Below are 6,276 nucleotides of genomic sequence, written 5' to 3'. Positions count from 1 at the left end.
GCTCACTGGCTGAGCGTGGTGCTGACAACACCAAGTCGAGGGTTAAGATCCCCTTACCGGTCATCTTTAAAAAAAAAAAAAAAAAAGACTAAGGTCATAGAAAATATGTTCTCTGACCACAGTAACAGAAGGAAGTTTAGAAAACTCAGAAATCTGTGGAAACTAAACAACAATCATTTAAATAAACAATGGGTAAAAGGAAAAATCACAGGGAGTTCTCTGACCACAGTAACAGAAGGAAGTTTAGAAAACTCAGAAATCTGTGGAAACTAAACAATCATTTAAATAAACAATGGGTAAAAGGAAAAATCACAGGGAAATTAGAGAGAACTTTGAGACGAAAATCAAAGCGAAACATATCAAAATTTATAGGATGCAGGGCTCTTGCAGTGCTTAGAGGAAAATTTATACTTGTAAACACCGATAATAAAAATAAGAAAAATCTCAAATCAGCAATGTAAACTTCTACCTTAAGAAATAGAAAAAGAAGAGCAAACTAAACTGAAAGCAAATATAAGTAGGAAATAATACAGATTACAACAGAAATATATGAAATAGGGAATTAAAAAGCAATAGCAAAAATCAACAAAACCAAAAGTTGATTCTTTAAAGAGATCAACAAAATTGCAAACCTTTATCTAGACTGACCAAGAAAAAAAGAGAAAAAACCAAAATTACTAAAATCAGAAATAAAGTAGGGGCATCACTACATTGTCACTATGACTTTTTGTGGTGGTAAGATTTAGTTTCTTTCTCTTTCTCATTTGCATTTCTGTCCTACCAGTGGGTTTTATTCTTTACTCATGGTACTGATTATAATTTTTCAGATTCCAGACACAGGACTTCCTTGAAGATTTCTTCTAGGGCTGGTCATCTGGTGGTGAACTCCCGCAGCTTTTGTTTGTCTGGAAAATGCACTATTTTTCCCTCATTTCTGAAAGATAGCCTTGCTGGGTATAGTATTCTTGGCTGGCAGTTTTTTTCTTTTAGTATTTTGAATATATCATCCCATTTTCTTCTGGCCTGAAGAGTTTCTGTTGAGAAGTCTGGTGTTAGTCTGATAGGAATTCCCTTATAGGTGACTTGACACTTCTACACTTCTATCTTGCTTCTTTTAAGATTCTTCTTTCACATCACCATAATAGAAACAGAAAAGATAGTGAATGGTTTTGGAACAAATGAACTCTGACTTTCTTAGCCCATGTTTGACCCCAAAATGATACTTTCTTTACCTACTTAAAACATTTATTCCCCCCCTATGTATGTAATTGACTATATTCTAATATTAAATATTTCCCTTAAAAAAAAAAAAAGATTCTTCTTTATCTTTGAACTTTGCCAGTTTGACTATAATGTGTCTTGGAGAGGATCTTTTTGGGTTGGATCTGTTTGGGGATCTTTGAACCTCCTGGATCTGAAGGCCATGTCTCTCCCTGTACCTGGGAAGTTTTGTGTCATTATTTTGTTGAATAGGTTTTTCATGTGTTTTCCTTTCTCCTCCCTTTCTGGAACACCCATGATTCTAATGTTTGTGCACTTAAGGTTGTCTGCTACTTCTCTTAGATTTTCTTCACTTTTTAAAATTCTTTTTTCCTTTTTTTTTTTTGTCTGCCTGGGTTATCTCAAAAAGACTATCTTCAAGATCAGAAATCATTTCATCTGCTTGCTCTAGCCTGCTGCTTAAGCTCTCAGTTGTGTTTCTTATTTTGTTAAGTGAATTTTTCACTTCCATGAAAAATTCTTTTTTAAGGTATTAATCTCTTTGTAAATTTCCTCCTTTATATCCTGTATTTTTTTTTCTCATTTCATTATGTTGTCTAACTGAGTCTTCTTATATTTCAGTGAGTTTCCTTTTCAGTCATTTCAAGAGTTTCCTGTTCTATAGGTTCTGGTATTTGAAAATTACTGTATTCTTTTGGTGGTGTCATATTTTCTTGGGTTTTTGTATTTCTAATATCTCTACATTGATGTCTGGTCATGTGGTAGAGCAGTGGCTTCTTCTGTTATTCTGGAGTGGGCTTTGAGGAGAGAGATGTCCTTTTCTTTTTCCTATCTCTGCTGGTTACTGTCCTTGTGTCAATGTAGTTGAGTGTCTGGCAGGTCACTTGCATGGTGCTGTGGCTGCTGCTGTCGCCTTGAGCCACTTTTATGGCAGCCATGGTTGTGGTGGTAGCCACGGTGGGCCGCCTGTGTAAAAGTGGTGTTTTTGGCCTGCTCTCTTGCCTGCTTTTGGGTGGGGGATACTGCCCTTGGTACCTTGCCTAGGACCCCAGGCATGATGCCTTGCCTGCTTCTGTGCCAATCCTGGCAATCTTTATTTTTTTATTTTTTATTTTTTATTTTTATTTTTTTTAAGATGACCGGTAAGGGGATCTTAACCCTTGACTTGGTGTTGTCAGCACCACGCTCAGCCAGTGAGCGTACCGGACATCTGTATATGGGATCCGAACCCGGGGCCTTGGTGTTATCAGCACCGCACTCTCCCGAGTGAGCCACGGGGCGGCCCCTGGCAATCTTTAAAACTATCCAAGACTCAAAGAAATCATCCCAGCTCCACAAAAGGGAGAGTTTCTCCCCAGTGAGAGCCTGCCAGCCTCTGGGTGCAGGGTAAGTATGCTGGCCGTGTTTCATTGTGAGTAAAGAATGACTGGGAGAAACCATGAGAATCATGGTCTTCTCAAAAAGCCAAGTTCTTCTGCATCAGGGTCTGCCTCTGAGGAGACAGGGAGTTTGCCATTCCGGCCAGAGGTCTACTTCCAGGAACGAACCCTCATTGCCCTGGCACACCTATGATGGGGTCCAGGGTCTCCACCAGACTGCTCAGATCCCTCGCCTTCCCCACCCAGCCTGACCACCACACTCACCTCCTTACCCTTCATTCATCCCCCATTGCCTTTACAAGGACCTACATCTTCTGGCCCCTCTGCTCCTTCTGCCTCCTTTGGCCTCCTCGAGCCTGTGACAAAAACTCTTTGCTTGACCAAACTGTAGTCAGGCTCCTGAACCTTCTCCAAGGCCTATCTATGCACTTCTTTATAAAATCCACTTTTAGCAAAGAACTCTAAGTCAGTTTAGCAAGAACCCGCATCCTGGTTAACGACAAAAACTCTTTGCTTGACCAAACTGTAGTCAGGCTCCTGAACCTTCTCCAAGGCCTATCTGTGCACTTCTTTATAAAATCCACTTTTAGCAAAGAACTCTAAGTCAGTTTAGCAAGAACCCGCATCCTGGTTAACGGGTGCCCCTCAGTATCTAATGGGGTTCCTCATCCTCCACCATCCCCCAGGTGACATCTGATCACCCTGGCCTATGTTCAGCAGCAATTGTTACATCAGTTTAGCCAGAATCCTGTTTACTTCTAATGTTTCCTCTTGGTAAATTTCCATCCACTGATCCCCCCATTGATCCTTGGCTCTAAAATCCCACTAGCCACGCTGTGTTCAGAGTTGAGCCTAATCTCTCTCTCTGACTGCACTATCCCATTGCATAGTAAGTTTTCCTTATCATACTTCAACAAGTGTCATTGAATATTTTTTCTTTGACACCCCTCTTCCCACATTGCCGCACCACCACCCCCAGCACCTCACTCCCAGCACCCCTCACCCCCCATGAGCATAGAATTCTCAGGAGGCCAGGGGAGTTCCCAAGGTTTCCATGGTTTCTAATACTTTGTAGTTGGCCCTGAATCGCCCCCAGCAATATCCAGGGAGTGGAGAAGTTGGGCTGTGTGTTGATGGCCAGTCTGGGCCCAGCAGACTCCCTGAAGATTTCCCCAGCTCCTCGCCCCTCCACAGCAGCCACCCTTTAGGGATGTACCAGCCCAGCCCCAGAGAGTGACAGAAAGGAAGGAGACAACAGGAAATACTTGCAGGGACATTTTTTGTTCAGGAACATTCTTACCTTTCTCCTAGAGTAGATACACGTGCCCCACCCTGGGGGAGGAATCTGGTGCGGTGCATTCCACTCCATTCTAAACACGGACATGTGGAACAATCCTGGTGGATATTTTAATATTAAATATTAAATAAATATTAATATAATATTTAATAAATTTAAATATTTAATATTTAATATCTGGGCTCCTCAAAACTCTCAATTCAGGGACCCCTTTAGCAGGAGACAGGCATTTTCTCCACCCTATATCAATGGTACTGACATCGACGGTGCCAACAAGTATTGCCTTGGGACAGCTTTGTGCCTATGATCTTTTATTCAATAAAATACCCAGTGGGTGCCAGGTACTATGCCAGGCTCACAAAGGTAAATAAGAAAGACACAGTCTCTCCATTTCAGGAACTAACAGGCTGGAGGGGAATCAGACACATAAATATTTGCAGCACCAGATGATAATCACCCTAACAGAAGTTATATAAAAAGTGCTAAGGTGACAGCTCTAATTATTCCCTATTGTGCTTTTTGATCTATATTCAAGTCCACACCACAGAATACATGTTAGAGAGCACTTATGTCTTGACATGATTTGCATTTTTGGTCTGGCTGCTTGGGTGGAAAGAAATTCCCTAAGACACTCCCTTCTGAGTATGAGTCAGGAAGCTGATGCCTCCCCAGCATAACCGGGGCCTCTCGACACACCCAGGGACCAAGCAGACTGGGCATAGCCTGCGGAGTGCGGCAGGAGGGGGCCTCTCTTGTGAGTCTAGACAACCCAGCCAACTCCAGCCCTCCCGATGGCTGCTGTCCACAGCTGTCACAGCCCTTCTCTGGCCTCAGCTTTACAGCTGCAGTGGTCAAACCAGATGTAGGGGGATGGTCCCACCCTCCTTCTCACCTCTAAGCTCCTCAAAAATAATAATAATTAATAATAATAATAATAATATTGCACCCAGAGCCTCGTCGTACAGAAGGGAAACCCCTGGGCCTCACTCGAACAGTATCAACAACGGAGCTATGTTTGTAAGTCTCCTTCCATCTGATTTGTGATTCTTATTCCTGCCATTGAGTTCAAGAACCTCCATGCTCTGAGTCAGAAGCTGTGTGGCCGCATCGCTAAGACGTGACTCAAACCTGGACTCAGCTCTGAGGCCCCTTTTGTAACATCTCCTTATTTGGTCTCAGGCAGGGCTTCCATATTCTCTTTTGGGAGCTGATGGGAGCCTCTCTCCAGGCCACGGAGGAGCTCAGGTGCCCAAACCTGGGTCAGAATGTTCTCTTTCTCCCCATTTTCTCTGCAAACCACATTGCCCCATGTCTAGTGCAGAGGTTCCCAAATGCATCCTTGCATTTGAATTCTGACTCTACTACTCCCTGGCTTGTGACCCTGGGCAAGTCACTGGCTCTCTTGGTGACTTAGTTTCCTCATCTGTAAATGTGGAAATAATGGCAAGACCTATCTCACAGGGCTATGGTGTGGACTGAATGAATAAATGTGTGCAAAGCACTCGAGACGAGGACAAGCCCTCCCAGGCCACTCCAGCCAATGACAGACAACGCAGCAGAGGTACTGGGCTGGCCATTCCTGCCCAGCACAGAACTCTATAAGCTGGCTGTTTTCCAGAGTCCCCACAGGGTTGGGCTCAGTAAATTTTCTCAGAGTGGCACTGCAGCCTAAGGATCCTCCTACCCCAGCATCTTCTCTTCCCCCTTGCTTTCCACAGGTGTAAGACCTATGTTGTGGTCTGAAGCCTTCCCTACCTCCTCCTGCTCTCTTACCACTTTATTTTCACAAGTGTTACCCTCGATAAGTCTGTTTCCAACTTTTTTTTTGTTGCCTGGCCGGTACAGGGATCCAAACTCAAGACCTTGGTGGTAGAAGGCTGCACCTAACCAACTCAGCTAACCGGCCAGCCCTTTTTATTCTTTTCTTTTTTTTCCCTCTAATTTCCTGATAAGTCTCTTACACTTCTTTTTTATCTTTTTTTTAAAGATGACCGGTAAGGGGATCTTAACCCTTCACTTGGTGTTGTCAGCACCACACTCTCCAAGTGAGCCACAGGCCAGTCCTAGTCTATTGCACTTCTAAGTTCATTTTGGCATTTGCTTCCTGGAGGACCCAAATTCACACACTCACTTAAACAGAATTCTTTTTTTTTTTTTTTTTCCTTTCTGCCTTTTTTTCGTGTCCGGCAACAGATCGCAACTCTCAGTGTCACGCCCGCACCGGACCGGACCGGCAACGGGATCGCAACCCTAGGTGCTGCGCCGCACCTCGCTCAGCCGGCCGGGTGGCGCACTGGAGAATGCGCCGCTTGGGAGCATGGAGGTGCTCCCGCCGAGGGTTCGGATCCCATGTGGAGACCGGTTCCCGCTCACTGGCTG

The 6,276-nt window shown here is 44.0% G+C and overlaps 1 long non-coding RNA gene across 1 annotated transcript in view; it reads right to left on the bottom strand.

The window, feature by feature from the left end:
- Positions 1-1,082: 1,082 nt before the first annotated feature.
- LOC103600417 overlaps positions 1,083-6,276 on the bottom strand; it is a 6,214-nt gene continuing 1,020 nt past the window's right edge. Inside the window, exons 2-3 of the long non-coding RNA XR_551386.1 lie at positions 3,901-3,995; positions 1,083-1,125 (exon numbers count right to left, since the gene is read on the bottom strand). This is a non-coding gene — a long non-coding RNA (uncharacterized LOC103600417). The remainder of the gene's footprint in view (positions 1,126-3,900; positions 3,996-6,276) is intronic.

This window comes from Galeopterus variegatus, unplaced genomic scaffold (genome assembly GCF_000696425.1).
Source record: "Galeopterus variegatus unplaced genomic scaffold, G_variegatus-3.0.2 Scaffold3336, whole genome shotgun sequence".
Taxonomy (NCBI): domain Eukaryota; kingdom Metazoa; phylum Chordata; class Mammalia; order Dermoptera; family Cynocephalidae; genus Galeopterus; species Galeopterus variegatus.
Note: the sequence above shows the minus strand (reverse complement) of the source record. Positions and strands in the feature narration are given on the sequence as shown.